This window comes from Ambystoma mexicanum, chromosome 4p, assembly GCF_040938575.1.
Source record: "Ambystoma mexicanum isolate Mex_15411 chromosome 4p, UKY_AmexF1_1, whole genome shotgun sequence".
Lineage (NCBI taxonomy): Eukaryota > Metazoa > Chordata > Amphibia > Caudata > Ambystomatidae > Ambystoma > Ambystoma mexicanum.
The window spans coordinates 70768016-70793479 of NC_090927.1; the positions used below are offsets into that span (position 1 = coordinate 70768016).

The 25464-nt window shown below is 46.1% G+C and overlaps 1 protein-coding gene across 1 annotated transcript in view; it reads right to left on the minus strand.

Moving 5' to 3' along the window:
* The window catches only part of LOC138453007 (zinc finger protein 850-like), a 292011-nt gene that overhangs the window by 213592 nt on the left and 52955 nt on the right, over positions 1 to 25464 (minus strand). The gene's annotated exons all lie outside the window — the stretch shown is intronic.

Consider the following 25464-nt stretch of genomic DNA (forward strand, 5'->3'; position numbering starts at 1 on the left):
GTTGTAAAACCTGCAGATACCCTACCGATTAACAATGGTATAACAACAAATATGTCTGGCTACCTTAACCCTGAACCTCACATCAGGTGCAATGCAAACCAACCAGACGCAACGCTTCACTGCAAACTCACACAGGACCATAGTAATGCTAGCCCGACAAGCTTTACATCAAGTGCAATGTTTGAAGTATTTGAAACATTATTAACATCAGTAGTAGATCGATGTATAAGACTGGCAAATAAGCTAGATATACAATCTATACTGCTCCATAACAGCTTCAATTGTCAAAGGAAAACTTTAAAAGATCAAAGTACAATATGATATTATGATATGCAATGTGTGCCTTGCTCAGGATTTTCCCGAAACCGATGTTAGTCACACAAAAAGAAGTAGAAAACATGTAGGTATCTAATAGAACAAATTGAAAATGCATCTGTTACTCTGATCCCTCCAATAGGCACGTTACAAAAAACAATTACTGTAAACATTGAAAATGTCCCGAAGAAAAAGGCGAAGTATACAAAAAAGCCTCTATAGAAGAGTGTACATGGTCGAATGGGTTATTTTAAATCTACTATTGAACATATCAGCAGGGGAAGCCAGCAGTGAACAGACACCAACAAAACTGTAAGTGTGGCATGGGTGGGGTGTAGAGCAATCACTCTACTTCAGAAAGCCCCTGCCACTCTACCTTATCTTTCCTTAACGTAAACTGCCATAGACTCACACCATGCACACCTAGAGAGATTTGACCACCAAGCTAAATCCATTCAAGGCTGGACTGTAAATGTTGTCCTGCATAACATACTAACATACTTACCAATGTTAACTCGTGCCACTCCCAGAGACAATGATGAAGATTAATCAGCCTCACACTAAGATAGGTGCAACAATGTTACCAAGAGCCACACTTAGATGGAATCATGAATGATATCATGTCCCACACTTAGATGAAATTGTAAATGATAGCATGTACCTCATCTAGACAGAATAATGACTGGTAGCATATAGCTCACTTAGTTGGTACTGTAAAGGATAGATAGAATTGCGAACGATAGCAGGTGCCACACCTGAAAGGAATTGTGAATGATAGCATATCCCACACTTAGATAGACTTGTGAAGGATATCTAGAGAGTGTGCCCGCCCTAATAGCGTCACCGTGTTAAGGTTGAATCTAGAGGGTGTGCCCTAATAGCGTTACTATCTTAGAATTAAACTTAGAAATTGTGCCCTAGTGGTGTCTGTGTTAAAGTTGAACTTAGAAAGCATGCCCTTATTGCGTCACTGTGTTAAAGTTGAACTTAGAAAGCGTACCCTAATTAGCATCACTGTGTCAATGTTAAATCTAGAAGTTATTCCCAACATCAATGTGTGTGCCCTAATAGCGTCATTATCTTAAAGTTGAATCTAGAAAGTATGCCCTAATAGCGTCACTGTGTTAAAGCTGAACTTAGAAAGCGCGCCCTTATAGCATCTCTGTGTTAATGTTGAATCTAGATGGTATTCCCAAAATCATTGAGTGTGCCCCAATAGCGTCACTGTGTTAGAGCTGAATCACGATGGTATTCCCAACATCATTGAGTATGCCTAATAGTGTCAGTGTGTTAGAACTAAATCTAAAGAGTGCGCCCTAACAACACTACTGTGTTGAGGTTGAACTTAGAAAGTGTGCCCCAATAGCGTCACCATGTTAAAGTTGAATCTAATAAGTGTGCCTTAAAATCGTCACTGTGTTAATGTTGAAACTAGAGAGTGTGCCCTAATAGCGTCATTGTGTTAAAGTTAATCTTCGAAATTGTGTCCTAATAGCATCACTGTGTTAAAGTTGAACTTAGAAAGTGTGCCCTATGGGCATCACTGTGTTAAAGCTGAACTTAGAAAGCGCACCCTTGTAGCATCTCTGTGTTAATGTTCAACCTACACGGTATTCCCAACATCATTGAGTGTGTGCCTAACAGCACTACTGTGTTGAGGTTGAACTTAGAAAGTGTGCCTTATAGAGTCACTGTGTTAAAGTTGAACTTAGAAAGTGTGCTCCAATAGCGTCACCATGTTAAAGTTGAATCTAATAAGTGTGCCTTAAAATTGTCACTGTGTTTATGTTGAATCTAGAGAGTGTGCCCTAATAGCGTCACTGTGTTAAAATTGAACTTAGAAAGCATACTGAATAGCGTCGCTGTGTTAAAGTTGAACTTAGAAAGTGCACCCTTGCAGCATCTCTGTGTTAATGTTCAACCTAGACGGTATTCCCAACATCATTGAGTTTGCGCCAATAGCGTCACTGTGTTAAAGTTCAACCTAGAAGCATCCCCTATTAGAGTCACTGTATTAGAGTTGAATTAAGATAGTATCACCAACAACATTGAATGTACCCTAATAGCGTCACTGTGTTAAAAGGTAAATTTAGTAGGTAGATTGTGCCTGATTGCATACACTTCACTGATTACCACAATATCACACTACTACGCTTACTCTCTCCTATACACCACCATTCAACTAGGACACAGCAGTACTATGACACATTCGATAAAGCTGTTCTCATACTAACATGACCCATTAAACCACCCATCATCCTAATAAAACACAGGTAGCTAGCACACACCGGCTATCTTAGGCGTCTCCTCAGGCCTAGGCTATCATGCAACAACCACACCGGTTGTACACATACCTAGTGCGCCCACGCACTTTACGACTCTCTCTCTCTACTGACTTGAACTGCGGTTCCCGAGGGCGTTCAACCTACCAGCACCTTGAGATCATACCAATGGTACATAAGGCGGTATGCAAATACAAAATAACATAACATAACATATTTTTATGTCCAATAGGCTCTCAGCTGCGTGTGTTAAATTTTCAGTCACTGACTCAGAACTGAGTGACCACAGGTTTTTAGAGGCTAAATTAGCATGGAACTTCCACTGTATAGATTCTGGGAAAATAAACGCAGATCTAACGGTATCATGTGGAAGAAAGCGCATAAAATGGCATGAGGGGAATATAAGCAAACTGAATGTAGTCTTTGAACGTGAGTACCAGTGTACTTCCTGGCCTATAAGATCACTTTTATTCTCTGTGCCTTTTTTCCTGTAATATGTAAGATTTATGATTAATTGCTCTGTCAAATGCCCAAATAATTCAGGCTTTCGATCTTTACGCACTCATGCTTCTGATCCAATGGTGAGATTTAAAAAAAAAAATGGCTCCAACCGTAGTATTCGATGGATACTCAGCTCTGATTTAGATCATTAAAAAAAAGGGCTCCTGGTTAAGACCCTATTCTGCCCAGGAGGGCTAAATTGTCGTTAGAACTCAAAATCCAAGTTATGTACCTTGGGGGTATATTTATTGTCATTCATTTTGCATCACTAAATGTAATAGTGTTGTTCTGTGTGGTTTCTCCCAGCAGACATCTGTATATAATTGCTTCAAAATATAATGAAAAATGTTTTGGAAATAATTAAGGGGTGTAATCATTTTGTGATTAAGGAGATTGGTTTATCCCCATATTCTTAAAAGTGTTGGTGGTACAGTGTTTTTGCACCTGACCCGTTCAATTGTGTCTAACGACTGATTTAGATCATGACACAAAATTAAAACAAATCCGAGCAATTACAAAATCTAAGAAAAATTAGCTAAGATACCATAAGATGGCAATGCTAGAAAAATATAACATATTTATGCTGACAGCCCTAAGAGACGTCTCAAGTTGTCAGTTTTGGTCATTAATCAACTCTCTGGAAACATCACCGGTGTTTGTGCAATCAGTATGTGTCCAGGAGGATTCTCTTTTCCTCCCTATATGCAGGGAAATTTGTCTCAAGACCTTTGCGTAATTAGAAATGGTCCTTGGGAATGTAACATTACTATTTCATCCATTGAACAACAGAATACAGCATCTAGCTCCTCCAGGGCTGCATAACCAAATGGCCTCACAAATATCACGTTTAAGAAACACTCAGAATTTTGGTCAAAAGCCCTTTTCATTTTATTTGCTGACATTAAAATGACACGTACTGTCCCGTTTTTGTGGAGGGTTTCATATTATCCCAGTCTATAAAAAAGGTGATAGAGGTCTCCTGGCAACTACCGTCCTATATCAATTATGGACGCAGACTCCAAATCTTTGCGGGCATAGTGTTGAGAAGTATAGTGGACTGGATTGAGGCAAATCATATTTTGTCGGACCGACATTTTGGTTTCTGAAAGGGCACGGCACAGAAATAGGAGGCCTGCTTTCTACCCTACTGCTTGAAAAGGCCTGTAAGACATCTGCGAGTCCTATTTTCTTGGCCTCCATTGACCTTTCCCTTGCGTTTGACAAGGTGGACAGGGTTAGACTAGGGTAAAAGTTGGCCCTGATGGGAATGCCTTCTGGGTTATTGACAATCCTTAAACATCTTCATGAGGAATCAGCCATTCAGATCCGGCTTAACACGGAAGGTAACCTTTCTCGGGAGATACAAACCTTCAATGGGCCTAGACAGGGGTGTTTTTTTGACCCGACTCTTTTTAATTTATACATCTCTGATGTGCCTGTGCCTGTGCCTCTGGAAGATGCCTCCCTGATCTCCCCTAATGTGGAGGGTATTAGAATTAGTTGGAGTGCCTATGCTGATGACCTACTTGTAGATGGTACTCCCTCCCATTGGTCTCCAGCGGAAGCTTGCTGCCTTATCACTCTACGTTGGGGTAAATGGTCTTGTCATAAATGAAAGAAATCTGTAGTAATTTGCCTCATGAATCGGAAAAAAAATCTCTTCCTTTAAATGGACCGTAAATACCAGTCTTTTAACTAAAGTAATATCCATTTGCTATTTGGGCTTTCCAGTGTTTTGTAGATCTACTAACTACATGTATTGGAATTTCTATCTTGATAAAGCTGATAAATTGATTTCTCAAATGAAAAAGCTGACATGTAAATATTGTAAATACTTGATCAATCCACATCTGAGGTTTTATAACTCTAAAGTTGTGCCGAAACTCATTTATGGACTTGAAATACTTCCTTTTGTAACACAACGACTCATACATAAGCTGGAACCTAAAATGTGGCGTAGAATTTTTTACTATCTTGCAAAGGGGGTCCCCATGAATGCCATACGCTTCGAGCTGGGTCTTCTTTCTTTGGAGTACAGAGTGCTCTGGAGAAGATTGGCTCTGCATCAAAACTTCCTAATGGCAAAAGAAAACTGCCTTTATGCTCTGATGGGCAATAGGTTAAGAAAGGGCGTCACAACCTCTAAATGGCTATTGACTCTTCAGATTGATTGTATGAAAACCCTTGAAAGTATTGGCTTAACACATGAAACTCTCATATTCAATCCAGAGAGAGTAAAGTTCTGTCCCCAATGTACGGATTGGAGGAAAACAATGGAGAGTGTTCGTACCTCCAGAATTTACTGTCATCTTGTCCATGAAGGGAAGAGAATGGGAACCCCAGAGTCGTACCTTAATAAATTTCCTGACCCCAATCGGCGGGTATCATACCTGAGATTCCGCTTTAATGTCTTACTTATAGGTGAAATCCTGGAAATTCGCTCAGGAGAGACAACAAAAATTCCATGCCATTTTTGCCAATGTACCAAATCCACTGAAACACTAAAACATCTATTGCTGGATTGTGTTGTTCTCACACCACAACGATTAGCAGCTTTTGGCAGATTTGTCCACGATCCATCCAGGGTTAATACAGAGGACATATGGTGGACTATGCTTCATGGGAAACTAATTGCATTCAAATTGGCCATTGTTAGATTTCTATCTGAAGTTTGTGGGCTAATAGAGCCCTGTAATAAATTGAATACTCAGCGCTGGCAATGAGTGATATACTAGGGCTTAAAGGTAATCAACTAACAAACTGATGAACTATTCCTGATTGGAGGCCTGTGGATCTCTTTGCCTAAGGGATCAAAACCATTGATACATGTTTACTTTAATTTGTTATGGCTTGTTGAAACTTTGTTTTATAACGGTAAACTGTGTCTGTAAGATATGTCATTTAGACAGGTTCTATTTGTATTTTATCATTTTTCAGTTGTTTCGGTTTTTATTGTAATTGTTTTGTAATGGGTTTATTTTGTGTAAACCATTTACAAATAAAAAAAAGAAAAAGAAAAGTGCAAGAAATATGCCCAGGCTGCTATGTATGGGCGACCAACTAAGAAACATATCAAAAATCCTTGTGTAATATATGATGACCTAGAGCTAGTCGAAATGGCCCAGTCACCCATTAATACATCTAAACCATATAAAAAAGCACAGCCCTGTAATAGGATCTTGTTAAAAACAGATGCCTCTAAAGCAGATATCTCAAAGAGTGGACAAAATTCGAAGTTGATCTATGATATCCGCAGCTATATGGTTGATGACTCTCAAAAAACGATTCTGCAAAAATACTTGGCAGTATACCTGGTAATATAAAAGAGAACAAATGAGAAAACAAGCAATAAGTGGGATAGACTATTGTATACTAAATGATGTCCAATGCTTATATTTGGGAGTTGCTGTTAAGCAAAATACAACAGCAAACAGCAAATAAGATGATAATGTGTAAACTATTGCCACACAAACTAGTGATTCCTGCCTAGCAATAGCTGCAATATAAAATGTGGTACCTAACAATATAAATCAGAATGAGATAGTGAATGACAAACATGTGGAACACACCCCCTGTAATCGTGCACCACGCCTGGAATATATTCGTGCAGATGTCCTTCATCCACCTTTGAATCGTGCATCTGTTCTAAGGGTGCTTCGTAGTATAGTCCCAGGGGGGCGTGGCCTGGAGCTCATGGTGGACAGAGGCTGAGGCGCCGAGCTCCGGCCGAGACGCCACATCTTGATCCTTTTTCGCCGTAAGCAGGCATACCTCTGGGGCCACATCGGACCACGGTGGTGCGGAAACCGAACCTCATCAAGAAGCAGTGCCTCCGATAAGAAATTGGGACGCAAAACGTCCACAATCCCGCCCTTTCTGCCCTAGCCCCTGTCCTCGCCAGCACCTAAGATGGCGGCCGTTCCATGACGCCGCACCAACTCGAGACCAGGCAGCCAGCTATTCCCGCCGCAGCGCCTGCAGGAGGAGAGAGGCGCCAAGACCGCGGTCGAGGCACGCACTGAAGGCCGCTGCGCTTCACTGCCCCCTTGCAACACGAAACGCACCGGGCATCAGACGGACGGACACGGCTCTTTCCCCGGGTCCGACCGCGGAAGCCCGAGACGTGGGAAACCGCGAGGAGACACAGCATCGGCTCCCTGCCATCAACGAGACCACTACGTTGCCGAGTCCAGTGGGGAGCTGAGCCATAGTCATTGAGGTGAGGAGTCCTGGGGGGCAGGCCACCAGCATAAGGGCCATAAGCGAGAACTGAGGCACAAATTTCACCAGACAGGCCCAGCGCTAAAGCGCCAAGACTTTAACATGTCATCCAGGAGCAAGCTGAAACCCTCCACAATGGACACGTACGTCACCGCCATGTCAAAAAACTCAGCCACCCCACACCTCCACACTCCAGAACCTGCGCATTCAAAAGGTGCAGATTCCACCGAAAATCAAACCCAAGTACTAGAAGCCATAGCATCGCTGCGCACATTCATCGATTCCAGAATAGACGAATTCAGATCAGACATCCAACTGATGCGCCAGGATGCTAGAAATTTAACAGAAAGGGTGACGAATAAAAAGAGACGACGGAATAAACAGTCGAACTGCAATCCAAAGTCGCAGACCTTGAAAGGCAGGTCGCCATCCTCGAGGCCAGAGCCGAGGAACATGCCAGACGGGGCAACATCAGGATACTGGGAGTGCCAGAAGGCGACGAATGTCATGGGCGCTACTCCCCGAGGGGCCAGGACTGGCCCAGCGCCCTCGGAAGCAGACCCGTCTTCCACTACTCCGGACCCAGCAGACCCCTACAGGGGCCCTTTGGACCGTAAAGGCGCCAGGCTCATGAAGGGTTTCAGTCCCGGCGCCATAGGCGCCGGTCTCATATTGATAAACAGTGTAATAATGCTTGGGTGGATTTACCTGAGGCAGACCATGCAGCATATTTACCCAGAACAATCCAGTCTGGTTGAAGTCCCCAGCCATCAGGGCTGGGAGGAACTATTCCCTCCATTCAGGAACTCTTTTCTTACCTGGGTGGAACCGGTGGAAGAACACACACTGGAAGCACTTCTCTGCTATTTAAACCACGCCCGATGGAAAACATGTGCTTCGCGTTATTCTGCAGCAGCAGCAGGACGCTCACCGAGTCGGCTCCTGCATTCCAGGTCCAGAGTCATCTTCAGCTTCCACGCAGCAACCTGTGGATGAAGAAAGACACAGAACAATACTTACCAGATCCCGGAATCCAGTCACCGGCAAAACCTGCAAAGAATAAACATAAGGTTAGAAAAGTGCAACTCGCTCGCAGCCGCGCCCGCTTACCTGATCCATCCGTGATTGCAACGGAGCTAACCGCGGCCTTCTCTTCGGCAGCTTCTCTGCACCTGAAAGGCAAAGGACATAATTAAAAAGGGGTTCGAGTGAAGGCAGTCGCATTCATCTTAACTTACCAGTTTTTACACGCGCAGAAGCGGCCGCATCAACCGCAGCATCCCGGCACCTGAAAACTAGAAAAAGGACATTATTAGAGGTGCCATTAAAAGCGGCCAACGAACATTATACTTACGTGCATCGGCACGTGCAGCGGCAACGGAAAACTACGCCCACAGCATCCCTAAGCCTGAAACAAAGGAAAAGGGACATTATTGAGGTGCCCATCTTTTAAAGCCTAAAGACTACAGTATACTTACAGGCATCCGCTCGTGCAGTAACGGCGGCATCGCTCTTCGGCATCCCAGCACCAGTGCCACAACTAAGGACGCAAAAGACTTGAGCCTCAACACTGAACTCACCCAGTGACGTAACTGGAATCCACGCACCCCTGCACCAGACGCAGGATGGAGAGCTCAGCATTTATACGCCTAAAGTGAGAGCTCGCCGAGAAAAGTAGAAAGCTAGGCTGTGGGAGAAACTGGCGATTGGTGGGAGAAGGAATCCCATCAAACGGTGATTAACCCTTTTTCTTCCACCTGCAGAAAACTTACCCTGCAAGTCAGACATTCGATAAGAGGAAGCCCAGTCCTGAGAGTCGTCCGAGCTCTACGCTTCTCAATTGAAGAAACGATAGCAGCCCAGCCGGGATCAGCGCCTCCGTGGGAATCAGGTGAGCGTTACAGAACGCAAAGCCCACCAATAACCTCCTACCCAGGCGCTATGGAAACTTCCGACACAGACCAACTGGCCCAGTAATTAGGGGAATTAAGAGCTGAAGTTCATGCTGCCCGCCAGGAAACGAATGCCCTTAGGAGGGAATTGATAATATCAAAAGAACGAACTGATGATCTCACCAGACAGTTATTACAGACACAAGCGGGGCAAACCCCGCTACCTAATTCAGGAGGGAGCTATATCCCAGCGGCTTCAGCCAATCCTGTTCAAATCAACCTACCCGGAAATGTGCCATTGGCACCGCCTGAACGATTCTCTGGTGACCCTAAAAGGTTTGCGGTGTTTATAAATCAATGCCGATTGCACTTTCTTTGTAGACCTGCAGCCTTTCCGACTGACCAGACTAAGGTAGCCTTTGTGCTTTCGTATCTTAGCAGCAGTGCCGCTGATTGGTCGCTCCCTCTGGTTACACAGGATGACCCGATCCTTCGTGATTTCCCGACCTTCTAGGCAAATATGGAAAGACTTTTTGCAAGGCATTCCCAGGGGCAGGCCCTGGACAACGAACTCCTTTCCCTACGACAGGGCAATCAAGATCTTTTGGCCTACATTGCATCATTCAATAGGCTAATCGTGGAAACCAGATGGCCTGAGGACAAAAGAATCACGCTTTTTCACAGGGGTTTGCATGGCGAACTCAAAGACGTCCTTGCCCAGGTAGTGAATCCTCCTCAGGATTGTTCAGAGTACATTGATTTGGTGGTCCAATTGGATCACAGACTACAAAACAGAAAGGCGGATCGATCCAGGTTTGAAACACGAGTGTTCCCTAAGCCTCAAAGTCACACCAAAGGAGTTGAAGCCGTCGAACCTATGCAAATTGGGGTTGTAAAGGGTCCCCTAACCCAGAAAGAATGCGACAGGAGACGACAAATGCAACTATGTCTCTATTGTGGAAATTCAGGACATTTTCTTCGAGATTGCCCGGTGAAACCACCTAAGAAGACAGTGGGAGCTTCTGATAAGAGTTCTGAAAAGCCTGAGCCGGGAAACGACCTCACCCGACAAGTGTAGAGGTCCGCTTGCCGAGCGTAAAAACCAGTTCTTTGACCTTGCACTTCATAATGCCAATGGTCCTCGTAAACCCAGAGCAACCGGATCGTTTGCATGCAATTAAGGCATACATTGATAGCGGAGCAGTTGGAAATTATGTGGACCGCGAATTGGCTTCCAGGATGAACTTACCTCTTTGTCCAAAGGTGGTTAAAGACGTCATTACCACGGTGGATGGGACGGAAAACGCCTCCAGACCAGTGACCCATACCACTACTGAAGTGACGATACTAGGCCAAGACGGGCATCAGGAGGTAATTGTGTTCGACGTGATCAAGGCTGCTCAATTCCAAGTAATTCTAGGGATTCCTTGGTTGGAGAAACACAATCCTCAGATTGATTGACGAGCAAAGACGATAAAGTTCCCAGAGTGCACACCAACTTGTTATCCACGACCCAACATTGGCCTAGCGTCAGTAACGGCTGACGGTCCACAATTACCTCTAGAGTATCGAGAGTTCCAAGATGTTTTTCAAAAGGAATAGGCTAACACCTTGCCACCCCACAGATCATACGATTGTCAGATAGATTTGCTACCCGGTGCAACTCCCCCTTGCAGTAGGATTTACGCCCTTACCGAGCCTGAGAACCTTCATCTGCGACAGTATTTAGACCAGTACCTGGCCAATGGCTTTATCCGTCCGTCGAAGTCCCCTGCATCCTCGGCTCTGTTCTTCGTACCAAAAAAAAGAAGGTGTCCTCAGAACCTGTATAGATTATCGTGCTCTGAACCAGATAACACTAAAAAACCGGTACCCCTTACCTCTGATCCCGGAACTCCTTGACCAGGTAAAAAACGCCTGTATTTATACTAAGCTTGATCTCCGGGGAGCTTATCACTTGGTACGGGTCAAGGAAGGAGATGAATGGAAGACGGCCTTTCGCACTAAGTATGGGCTATTCGAATACCAAGTGATGCCCTTTGGACTATGCAATGCACCGGCCGCCTTCCAATATTTTATGAATGATGTCCTCAGAGAGCTCATTGATATCTGCGTTGTCGTCTACATTGATGACATTCTTGTGTACTCATCTTCAGAAGCTGACCATCGAAATCATGTTAGGGCGGTCCTTGAAAAACTTCGCCAACATAAACTTTTTGCCAAGCTCGAAAAATGTGTTTTTCATGTCACTGAGGTCGAATTTTTGGGATTTATTCTGACACCCAAAGGAGTCCACATGGACTAGAGAAAAGTAGACGCTATCCTCAAATGGCCGTCTCCTACTTCCGTGAAAGGCGTTCAAAGCATGCTAGGCTTTGCCAATTTTTACCGTAGATTTATTCCAGAGTTTTCACGAGTGGTACAACCCATCACCACCCTCTTAAGAAAAAATAAACGCTTTGAATGGTCCGCAGAAGCAGAACAAGCCTTCCAAGAGCTAAAGGCTAAATTCACCTCTGCGCCAATACTGAAACACCCACGCCCGGACCTCCCTTACATCGTTGAAACCGACGCCTCCAGCTTAGCAATGGGAGCAGTCCTATCAAAAAGAGATCCAGAGACTAACCAACTGCATCCTGTGGCATTCTGGTCTCGGAAGTTCTCGGCGCCTGAGATCAACTACACCATCACAGACAAAGAGCTTCTAGCGATTAAATCAGCCTTTAAGGCATGGCGGCATTATCTCCTCGGGGCCAGACACACCGTCAGTGATCACCGATCATCGAAATCTGCAGTATCTGAAAACCGCCAAGGCTCAATCCTCCAGACAGCTTCGCTGGGCTCTATTCTTTGCTGAATTTGACTTCGTGATCACTTATCGCCCCGGCAACAAGAACGGCAAAGCGGATGCTCTTTCCCGAATTGGAATGGGAGATAACGTTGCCAATCCAGAACCTGTACCAATAATTCCTGAACAAAGGATCGTGGGTCTGATTTCTTCACAATCCATTGAGGATATTGAAGAAAAAACTAAACAACTTGTAACCTCACCAGACTTACTGAACTGATTACAAAAAGGAAAAGATTTCACCGTAAGCAATGACTTGCCTTATTTCCAAGGACGATTGTTCCTACCACACGCCGATTTACAAAGACAGGTAATCTCCTGCTATCATGATTCATTAATTGAGGGTCACCCTGGCATTGCCAAAAGACATAAAGGAATTTGTGATGTCCTGCGGTGTGTGCGCTCAAAACAAGGGTCAGAAGAAGAGGCCGGCTGGTCTTCTGCAACCATTAGACATCCCACCGTGTCCCTGGCATACCCTTTCCATGGACTTCATCACAGACTTACCCTCCTGTTCCGGGTACAACACCATTCTTGTTATTGTGGGCCTGTTTTCTAAAATGGCCCACTTCATTCCGCTAAAAGGCTTACCTTCAGCATCGGTCCTAGCCAAAGTATTTCTTGAAAACATCGTCCGGCTACACGGCTTCCCGTCAGTACTAATCTCAGATAGGGGGAGCCAGTTTATTTCCCACTTTTGGCGTAGCTGTTGTCGATTAGCTCAAATCGATGTAAGACTTTCGACCAGCCATCATCCCCAGACCGACTGGCAAACCGAGAGAACAAGCCAGACTCTCGAGCAATATTTACGATGCATGCTACAACAGTCAGAGAGTAACTGGAAGGACATCCTTTGGATAGCTGAATATGCTTACAACAATTCAGTTCATTCGGGTACCGGGAAGAGTCCCTTCTACATCTTGTATGGGATTCATCCTCGAACCTCCAACCTTGATCCACCTCAAGATCTTGGAACACCCGCCGTGGATCAATTGCACACCGTTATTACCCAAGCTTTTAAGGAAGCCACTGCACATCTACAACAAGCTAAAGAGAGGTACAAAAAAGGAGCAGATCAACACCGAAGCAATGCCCCTCAATATCAGGTTGGGGATCAAGTCTGGCTGTCCACCAAACATTTATCGCTTAAAGGGCCTCGCACCTTCAAACCCCAAATACCTGGGACCATATCCAATTACGGCCATAATTAATCCAGTGGCCGTTAAATTAGAATTGCCAACCCATATGAGAATACATCCTGTATTTCACGTATCTCTTTTGAAACCCATGCAACCTGGAACCAGATTGACCAATCCTCCAGAGCCCATTCAAGTGAATGCGGAGCCTGAATTTGAAGTAAAAGACATTTTGGACTCTAAAATCATCAGATCGAAGCTATTCTACCTAATCGACTGGAAAGGCTACGGACCTCAGGAAAGGTCATGGGAACCCCTATGACCACGTCCATGCTCCTAGTCTAGTCCAGAAATTTCACCGAACCTTTCCCGATAAACCAAAACCCCCGGGGCGGACAAGTTTGGGAGGGGCCTTGAGGGGGTGGGGGGGGGATTTAAGGGGGGGACTGCTGTCATGGGCGCTACTCCCGAGGGGCCAGGAGTGGCCCAGTGCCCTCGGAAGCAGACCCGTCTTCCAGTACTCCGGACCCAGCAGACCCCTACAGGGGGGGGGGGGGGTGCTGTCATGGGCGCTACTCCCAAGGGGCCAGGACTGGCCCAGCGCCCTCGGAAGCAGACCCGTCTTCCAGTACTCCGGACCCAGCAGACCCCTACAGGGGCCCTTTGGCGCCAGGCTCATGAAGGGTTTCAGTCCCGGCGCCATAGGCGCCGGGCTCATATTGATAAACAGTGTAATAATGCTTGGGTGGACTTACCTGAGGCAGACCATGCTGCATATTTACCCAGAACAATCCAGTCTGGTTGAAGTCCCCAGCCATCAGGGCTGGGAGGAACTATTCCCTCCATTCAGGAACTCTTTTCTTACCTGGGTGGAACCGGTGGAAGAACACACACTGGAAGCACTTCTCTGCTATTTAAACCACGCCCGATGGAAAACACGTGCTTCGCGTTATTCTGAAGCAGCAGCAGGACGCTCACCGAGTCGGCTCCTGCATTCCAGGTCCAGAGTCATCTTCAGCTTCCGCGCAGCAACCCGTGGATGAAGAAAGACACAGAACAATACTTACCAGATCCCGGAATCCAGTCACCGTCAAAACCTGCAAAGAATAAACATAAGGTTAGAAAAGTGCAACTCGCTCGCAGCCGCGCCCGCTTACCTGATCCATCCGTGATTGCAACGGAGCTAACCGCGGCCTTCTCTTCGGCAGCTTCTCTGCACCTGAAAGGCAAAGGACATAATTAAAACGGGGTTTGGGTGAAGGCAGTCGCATTCATCTTAACTTACCAGTTTTTGCACGCGCAGAAGCGGCTGCATCAACCGCAGCATCCCGGCACCTGAAAACTAGAAAAAGGACATTATTAGAGGTGCCATTAAAAGCGGCCAACGAACATTATACTTACGTGCATCGGCACGTGCAGCGGCAACGGAAAACTACGCCCACAGCATCCCGAGGCCTGAAACAAAGGAAAAGGGACATTATTGAGGTGCCCATCTTTTAAAGCCTAAAGACTACAGTATACTTACAGGCATCCGCTCGTGCAGTAACGGCGGCATCGCTCTTCGGCATCCCAGCACCAGTGCCACAACTAAGGCCGCAAAAGACTTGAGCCTCAACACTGAACTCATCCAGTGACGTAACTGGAATCCACGCACCCCTGCACCAGACGCAGGATGGAGAGCTCAGCATTTATACGCCTAAGGTGAGAGCTCGCCGAGACAAGTAGAAAGCTAGGCTGTGGGAGAAACTGGCGATTGGTGGGAGAAGGAATCCCATCAAACGGTGATTAACCCTTTTTCTTCCACCTGCAGAAAACTTCCCCTGCAAGTCAGACATTCGATAAGAGGATGCCCAGTCCTGAGAGTTGTCCGTGCTCTACACTTCTCAATTGAAGAAACGATAGCAGCCCAGCCGGGATCAGCGCCTCCGTGGGAATCAGGTGAGCGTTACAACGAAGGCCCGAATCAAACAGCTTACGTGGAGGCCTTCCTACAACAAGAAGTAGGCGCAGGAAAGCTCACACAAGGCTTCGCAGTTGAAAGGGCACACAGGTCCCTCCAGAAGAAACCCCCCCCAGGATCCCACCCTCGCCCGATAATTGCCAAAATACTTAATTTCCAAGACCGAGAAACCATATTGAGGCACTCCAGGGAAGAGGGCCCCATCGAACGTGGCAAGGCTAAAATCTCTGTCTACCCAGACTATACTCCAAAGGTGCAAAGGGAGAGAAACTAATTCGTACCTATCAAGGCCAGATTCCGGCAACTGAACCTAAAATATATGTTACTCTATCCATCGAGACTAAAGGTCATCCACAAGGGCCGTGCGATCTTCCTAGAGTCCCCAGCAGCCGCCAATATGTGGACGGAAGACAACAATCTAGCAGAAGACGGTGACACCTATCCCGAGAGCAAATGAGGAAAGCCACTTATCTACGCACTTGACACATAAGCGCATACCGCACCACTACCCTATGACAACCAACGAGGTAACCTACACCACTACTTATCAAACAGATGCGGCCCTCGCTTGGCCTCACGCCAGGCACAGGACCTAGCCCCCACAAACAGACCAGGACAGGCCAGCTGCCTGCCCAACCCCGCTCGAGCCTGATACCCAGATGGGACCTGACGGCGCGAGAGCGCCTGAGCACCGCAGTTCACAAGTAAAACCAGAACTAAGAATCGAGATTTGGGAACCACCGAGGACGATCAACAGCCGATGAGAACCACAGGAAAGGGCAGACGCCCGGAATCCAACACTCCATCCCAATGGCGACACAATTGAAAGTGATGACTTGGAATGTACGTGGTATGGGATCATACTTGAGAAGGAATAGGATCGAATCCTATCTCAGCAGAAAGAAGGTATCCATTGCACTACTCCAAGAGACACACCTGTCGAAGGAGTCCTCGTCCAAGTTAGCTGAGCGGTGGGAAGGCACCGCGAAAGGAGCACCCTACTCTAGCTATGCTCGAGGGGTTTTCACGTGGGTGAACCCGAACGTGCCATTTTGCCTACTGGGCTCGGAGGCAGACCCTGAAGGCAGGTATCTAATAATATGGGGAACCATTGAACATATGGCAGGCTGTATAGTGAACTCCTACTTTCCACAACACAGAATTCCCTCACACCTTAAAATTCTCTGTGCCAAAATGATGCATCACAGGGAAGGCACCTTCATATGGGCTGGCGACTTTAACTGCTACAGAAACGGAAACATAGACAGATCCACACCCCCCCCAGCAACTGAGAAACGCCGCCACTCAAGCACTCAACGAAGCGCTTGATCACCTTGACTTGGTAGACATTTGGAGAGAACAACACTCCAAAGAAAGAAGTTACTCATATTACTCGGCCCCTCACAAGATTCACACAATGATCGATTATCTGTTCATCAACAGAGAGCAAACCTCAATGGTAGACGCAACAGCATACCTAGGCAGGTCGATCTCCGATCATTCACCATTAATTATGGAATGGAAATTAAGGGGACCCAGACCACCGTTCCCGACATGGAAAATGCCTACCGCAGCCCTCACGGATCTAGAATTCAGGGAAGCCCTTGGCAACAAACTTGAGGACTACATATACAATAATAAAGGCTCCGTATCAACCTGGAGCACGCTTTGAGAGGCGATGAAGGTAGTGATAAGAGGAGAGGTGATAGCGGGCGCTGGAAGCATCCAGAAACACCTGACGGCAGCCCTAGATGAACGAGAAGCTGAAATAACACGTCTCGGGGCATGCACTGTCGCCACCCCGGAAATGGAAAAGACCCTACAAGAAATTTGCAAAGAATGTCGCACAACCTGGGACAGGCTAGCCAAATTTGACTTTGCAATGAACACCACCAAAACCCACAAAGAAGCCGATAAACCAGGCAGGATACTAGCCTGGTTATGCAAACGAGAACAACCAAGACACACTCCTACAGTGATCATAACTGAGAACGGGACAACATGCAGGACCCAACAAGATATCAACAACGCCTTTGCGGAGTTCTACTGTAAACTATACTCCCACAACAGGCAAATATCCAGAGAGGAAATCAAGAACACCCTGGATGAGATTGTGCTACCGAGGCTATCCGAGAAACAGAGAGAAGCTTTGGAAATGGAGATCACTACAGAGGATGTTAAGGAAGCTATCAGGTCGCTGGCCACCTGTAAGACTCCTGGCAGTGACGGCCTCCCGCCTGAATTTTACAAAGCTTACGAGGACATCATCACTCCGATACTACATGAGGTCTACACGGAGGCATACGAAGTAGGGATACTCCCTAACACTATGAAAGAAACAATCATAATCCCCATGCTTAAGCCCAACAAACCGCCCACTGACTGCGATTCATACCGCCCATTAGCAATGCTGAACTACGACAGTAAGATCCTAATCACTATCCTAGCCAACAGACTTGCAAAGGTGGTGGGAACCCTGATTCACGACGACCAAAATGGCTTCGTCCCGGGTCGCAACACCACAGCCAACCTGAGAAGACTTCAACACACTATGGCGGAGACCGCCGCGAGAGACGAGGATCTTGCGGTACTCTCACTCGACGCTGTCAAGGCCTTCGACTCCATATTCTGGGAATGGTTGGTAGTGGTGCTGAGGGAGTTTGGATTTGGAGAGGGTTTTGTTAGATGGATCAAGGTGCTCTACAACTCACCAATGGCAAGAGTGAAAACTGGAGGGATGATCTCGAAGCCCTGGGAGATCCAGAGAGGCACTAGGCAAGGGTGCCCGCTATCGCCGATGCTATACATCCTGGGCCTAGAACCAATTGCCATCTATTTTAGACAACAGTTCTTCGACGCAGGAATTAAACTGGGCGACCAACACTCCATAATATCTCTGTACGCCGACGATGTACTCTTGTATGTGAAGGACCCACAAATAAATGCACAAGTCATACTAGACGTCCTCGACAACTACGCACTTTACTCAGGAATCAAGTTTAGCAGATCGAAATCCTGTGCATTCCCGCTGGCAAGACTCAGACGACTAACAAAAACTGATTTATCAGTAGTGGGGTTAAAATGGCAACCCAAAGCATTCCGATACCTGGGAATAAACATCCATCACACCCCAGAACTCACACACGACCACAACACCGAAATGGCGCTGAAGGGACTCCGCAACTCTATGAAATTCTGGTCAAAACTGCCACTTGCAATGATGGGTCGGGCGTCCATCGCAAAAATGATAATTCTCCCCCGCTTCCTATACTTCCTCACGAACATCTGTCACTATATCCGCCCCACCTTCTTCAAGACACTTGAAATATTAATCCAAGACTTCCTAGACACAAACTACCCCTCTCAGTCCTCACGCTACGACACAAAGAAGGCGGACTACAACTCCCCGACTTTCAGATGTACTACTTAGCTGCACAGCTCAGCCACGTGACAAGGTGGCTTCAAGACAAACAAAATAATGAATCTGCGCTACTGAGACAAATACCCTCCAATCTCTTCCCCAAGGAAGTACTCTGGAACCCCCTCAAACAGACACAGAATGTTCCCATGATAACGAAACTAGGAAGACAGATCTGGACCAGAACTCGCTCCATTCTACATCGAGCCATCCATATTCACCCAACTCTCCCATCCTAGTGGATGCATGTAAAACCACGACGGATCGGAGGGTAGCAAGAAGCTTGGAGAGTGCCGGGATCTACGTATGGGGTGACATGTTCGAAGAGGACAAATTCAGAGACTTTGAATCGATGCAGGAGGTTGAAGGGCTCTCCAGCAGCCAATTTCTATGGTATCACCGACTCAAACAGATCGCCAGAAGCAAATGGGACAGCTGGCCCGAGGAACCTACTCCGGACCCATTACTACAGGAGATGTACGAGCTAGCGGACGGATGGAAACCGGTAACCCGGCTCTACAGCCGACTGATGGACAAACCTAACCCCAAAGGCATAGCACTCAAGGAGAGATGGGAAATGGACCTGGGCATCACACTAACCAACAAGGAATGGGAAAGAATTTTATCATACCCAAAAGAGGTGTCCCGCAACGCCAGGTTCAGGCAGATACAACTGAATACCCTATACAGGACGTACATGACCCCACAGCGAGTGGCTAAATTCAACAGGAAAGTCTCACCGAATTGCCCCTGGTGTGGCAGTGACACAGCCGACATGATCCACATGTTTTGGACCTGCAACAGGGTAAAGACACTCTGGTCCAGAGTTAGGCAGACCTGCACAACTGCTGGCATAACCAGATATGAGTGGGACCCGAAAGTCTGCTTATTAGGAGCTCACCCCAAAATAAGCAAACACAGACACGTAGTCAAACTGATGGACCTATCCTGCATCCTTGCGAAAAGAACTATAGCTATGGCCTGGAAGTCCCCAGGGGGCCCGAGATATGAGCGTTGGATTAAGGAACTAGAGAGGTGGTCCGAGGCAGAGACCAGAGCATGGCAGGAAGGGGCCAACTATGGAACAGACGAAGCACACAACACCCTCGAATCGTGGAAGGGAAGGCCCTCCTAAGAGATGTGCCCTTTACTGCAGACCACAAACCCCCCTGAAGGGAACACCAGAAGCAACATCATGCCAGGAAGAGGTTCACCTAAAACTTCCAAAGACGCCCAACTTGCCCCAACCTTGACACCCGAACTCACAAATTCACCTACCTCTGCCCTTGTATAGACACTGAAGATACCACGACTTCTAATGAAGACTGTTTTGTTTGTTTATCTCCTTTTTTTGTTGATAAATGTTAACTATATTTAAATGCTAATAAAATACGTTTAAAAAAAAAAAATAGTATATTCCCACTACAGAGTATAAGAACAGAGGACACACAAATTGTGGACCAGGAGGAACATACCAATAATGTATCTTCTAACTAACATATGGTTCACACATGGTAGTATACTTGAATATATTAGACAATATGAAAGTGACTTTCATAAACTTGCCTATAGCAGTACGATTGTTTCGATCTAGCAGAAGAAAAGTCATCCTATTGTACAACATCCTAAAATATTCCAAGCGAATCACACTAGAAGAAGTACAAATGGAAACATTGATGCTAGACATTCCATTGAAATGACTAGCGATCCAGAACGTTACAAAAACACAAGCAAGGCAGGCAATGGTCTGATGTCAGTAAGGGTGAAGATGGATATTAGCAATGGTTACCAAATGCCTTTAAACCACACTTCGCAACCCTTTCCCGTTGACGACACATGCGTATGTCATGGAATACTAGGTATATGGATCTGTATGATGTGTGTAGAAAGGTAGCTTCTTACTCTTTGTAGGTCAAAATCTTAAGGCTTATTCTTAGTTACATCAAGATCTTACAATAGAGGACACCACTGGGTCCCATCACCCAGGTAGGCCCAGCTCCAACAGGCATAGGCTGGAACCTTCACACACACTCACAGGACAACATTCTACAGCAAGACTCCAACATTCTCACATCGCATGCATTCACAGATAAGCACTAAGAAACATGGATGACACAGGAATGCGAACTTGACGGTAGAAGTAATGTTCCAATAATGGCTGTAAAAGGTCCAATCGGGAGCCCTAAGGGTGGACTATTGATATCGACTAGGCACCTGTGGTGTATTACTGAAACATTGACCGTGACATCCGTGGTCTTAGCGGTTAAAATCAGAAATGATATTTTAGGTGGCAAAGACATTGTTGTTATAAACATCTACAATCCACCTACTCGTGATTTGTATAAGCAAAATATCATCATAGTAAGAGACACTATTGAAGCCATTGCCTGCAATAAACCGATCTGGATAGCTGGTGATTTTAATGCTAAAACTGGTTCTCATATGATCCTGTCGAAAGTCAAGAATCTGCCCCAGTAACTCCACCACAGCAAAACAAGCAGGGTAAAGCATGGGGGGATATGTTGTATCACCATCATTTTAGTATGTTGAATGGAAAGTGTGCTGGTGATAACAATAGAGCATATACGTGGATACGAGGACAAAGTGCGTCAACTATTGATTTTGTGTTTGTAAATTGTGCTGCTCTTGCATTAGTGGATGATATGGCAATTATAACCTGCGAAGAAAACTGTGTTTTGCTGAAATCTAATTTGAAGAATTGTGATGTTGACATGAATGGCAATGTTTTTGTGAATGTTGGAGCAAATCATATCCAGTGGAACCCTACCAATCTAGCCAAAGCATAATCAGAGGCAGATAGTGCAAGCTCATACAGCACACGTTACCAAAGTTGTATAATGAGCAATGGAGCATCAACGAAATAATCCATCAGAAACGTGTCTGCAATAGTGCATCTGAGCACTGGAATTTAACTTCGGAATAAAACTCACCCATTATGATCACACAATACAGGTAGAAAAAAAAGCCTTTGTAAGAAAACTTTGGATATATTGTTAAATAATAATGATGTCAAAGTGGTACAATGGTAGATAAGAGTTGAAAAAAGGCTTTCGCCTATGGCTACGAGACTATCGTAGACAACGAGAAATTAAGCAGTGGTAACAAATTGCATCTTATGCCACCTCAGGCAGGAACACTGTTATCTGGTGGAGTGCAAGGAAAAAAATACCTTCCCATAAACAGCGTACCTGCAGAAACATGGTGTGATCACATTGGGAGCTAAAGTACCTGCTGACCCTGAGGAAATACCATATAGTAAATGGTTATGTAAAGTTTCAGTCAGTGACCTAGTGAAGATCATTGTGCGTTTAAACATCTCCAGGGCAGCTGGTTCTGATGGGACATGCAACGCACTAATTAAGTCTTCACCGGAGATCTGGGCAAAAGTGCTGCATATCCTATTCGGAAACATAGGGAAATACAGTAAATTACCAGCAACTTGGACAGTGAGTAATATACTGCCTGTCTATAAAAAGAGATGCTGGAAAGACCCCAATAACTATCGCACTTTAGCCATGCTTGACATTCCAGCAAAAATATTCGCAAGTGTACTGCTAGATGAATCAAATGAGTGGATTAATACTAATAACCTTCTGCCACCTAACCAAACCGGCTTTAGGAAAAAAGCTTCCACTGTACATAACATCTGGACTCTGGTTACAGCGGTGGAATACGCATGGCAGAGACGTAATCTACCTGATTTTGTTGCATGTATAGATTTCAGTGCTGCCTTCGACACTAATGCGTAACCGTCTGTAGAAAAATAATGACGGCTTGGAAAATCCCTAGCAGGACAGAATACTAGTGTTAGAATACGTTTGGAAGGACAAGGTGTCACGTCCCCTGTCACACATCGCACTACCACCATGTTCCCATGTAATTCCCGACGATGGTTGAACTACAGCTCATGTTGGCATAGCAAACGACTCAAGAGAAACTCCTTTACGACACAAGCCGCTTAGCTCCAGTGGCGGTTACCATGGAGACTGTCCACGCCACTTCATGGTCTCCGGATTGATGTTGAGCCCCGTCGCATTAAGCGGCACGTGATCAGAAAGTAACAGGCTCGATTGGTTGCACGAGACGAGGAGCACGCATCACGTGATCAGGAAGGAAGCGTAACACATGATGCGCTCACGTGACTTTTCTGCTTTTCAAAAGGTTTGAGCAAACACTCACACTTCGCTTCAGAGCAGCCTACGGCAAGTTTTTGTAGAGCGTTTTCCTGCTTCTTGTTCCTTGGAATCCATGATCACGGACTGCTTTCACAGACCTGCTCTGCTTCTCCTCGGTACCTTTGCTTTGGCGATCTTTCCCGGATCAAGATACGAACTTGGTTTTTTCCCTCGGATTTGCTTTTGGATCATCCATTGTTATTGTCGTGACCGGCTGGTTTTCTGACCACGGACTTCATCTTGGACTGATTACGGATTTCCCATCGCAGTACTTTGTTCATGTTTCTTGGCAAAATCAGGTTTTTCTTTCCATCAAGAGTGCCACATTACCATCTGCTGCCTACCGCCGTCGATCATCATAGAATCCTGCCCAGTACTTCACCAAGAGTATCTGACCACTGCCATTGGGGTAAGAAAGATTGTGACTTGTCCTTGTAACCATTCACTGTCTTGTCTTGCTTTCTCTAACCTAGTTGCTTGCCTTACAGTGGTCAGGGGGTTCACTTCCGGCGTTCCTGGTTCCAAGCTGACGACACTCCACACCTGTGGCCCCAAAGATTGCACGGGCAGTTATATTCTATACTTGTCCGTGTGGTACTTGGGGACGGAGGTTTCATCATCTAAATGACCATCAAGTCTTGACAGACTGTGAAGCCTACTGGTCGTTCAGATGATAGAACCCTCAGCCGAGGACCCCGTGGCTGCTCTAATGCAAGCTGTCACAGCTCTAAGAACGGACATGGTGACAGCCACAACCGCCATACACCACCGGCTAGACTCCTTGCAGAGTGGCCACCATCCATTGCCGGCGGACGCTGAGTTCGGAGACACCAAGCCCCCAAACCCAAGTCCTTCCACACCTCCTGTCCCAGTGGTTGTGCCTACCCCTTTTCCTCTAGCAGCCCCAGAGAGGTATCAGGGTGGTCCCAGGGAGTTCCGGACATTTTTAAACCAATGCAAGCTCCATTTCCTCTGCCGGCCCCAGGCTTTTCATGATTCCACCACTAAGGCGGCCTTTTTGCTTTCACATCTGATGGGTATTGCTGCCACCTGGGCAAATCCCTTATTAGAGAATGATCATCCAGCACTCTATGACTTCGATCTCCTGGTGAGCGAAATGTCCAAAGTTTTTGACACCAGATACAAAGCACAATCCAGAGACTTAAGAGTTACTAGCCCTCACTCAGGGCAAGCTATCCCTGATTGAATACATCACATCAGTTATCCGCAGAAACAGCTTGGCCCGAAAATAAAAAGTCGGTAGTTTTCTATTGAGGCTTGTGTAATGCTATGAAGGATGCCCTCTCGGTTGTGCCGTCCCTCCCAGCTGCCTTCTCTGATCTGGTTGATCTAACACTCCAAGTGGATGCACGGAGAACCGAGCATCGGGCAGAAATCGGTCTTTCTAACAACCAGTCCCCCAGTACGGCAGAACCTTCTAGAGAACCCATGCAAAGAGGGGGAATACGTAGCCCCATCACTCATGCTGAACGGGAGCGTAGGAGAACCGACAATGCTTGTTTTTACTGCGGTCTAAATGGGCACTTCGTTAAGGAGTGTCTGCGTCGCCCAAAGAACAGGCAATCTGATTTTCAGAAAGCTCGCCCTTGATAACGGGGGACCAGGTGAGCTTTACGCAGAATTCCTCCGAGACTCTCCCTGTGTTCGGCCCTATCAGACCAGTCATGGTTCATGCTCTATTGTACGCTACTAGAGAACATTCACACTCGGTACACATAGTCATCGACTCTGGGGCTACCGGTTGTTTCATAGACATCATCTTGGCAAAAGAACTGAATTTACCACTGAAGAAACACCCGGAACCCGTACAGGTTGTTGATGGTTCCTCCCTGGTCTCTGGTCCAATTAAGCAACAAACAGCTCCTATGGAAATGATTATCCATGATACCGACAAAGAAATCGTGTCTTTTGACCTCATTTCCACACCACAGTTTGGGATCATACTCGGTATTCCTTGGTTGAGGAAATATAACCCTCACATTAATTGGGGTACAGGCCAGGTTCTGTTTGAGTCCGATATTTGTCAACACTTTTGCCTGGTAGATTCTGTGGACATCTCGAATCCCGCAAGAGCCCTTGGGGCGGTGGCTTCATTAACAGTCAATGAGATTGAATCCTCCGAAACTACACACACGGTAGGGGCCGCCCTTACGGGTATACCTTTAGTATACCATGATTACCAAATGGTGTTTGATAAGGCTTCGGCTGAGGGTCTACCACCCCACAGACCTTATGATTGTCCTATCGATCTAGTTCCTGGGGCCTCGATACCTAAAGGCCGTATTTATTCCTTGTGACCGACTGAAGAAACAGCTCTGAGGTAATATATCCAGAAAGCCCTGCTTTTAGGTCACACCAGACCTTCCTCCTCTCCTGCAGCAAGCCCCATTTTCTTTGTTCCGAAGAAGGAGGGGGATCTTCGTCCTTGTGTGGATTACAGGCGGTTGAATTCCGTCACCATAAAGAACCGATATCTGATTCCTCTCATTTCTACTCTTCTAGACAAACTCGCCCATGCTTCCATCTACACAAAACTAGACCTCCGGGGGGCTTACAATCTAATTCGTATGCGCAGAGGGGACGAATGGAAGACAGCTTTCTGTTCACGCCAAGGTCTGTTCGAATACACCATTATGCCTTTTGGCCTATGTAACGCACCGGCCACATTTCAACG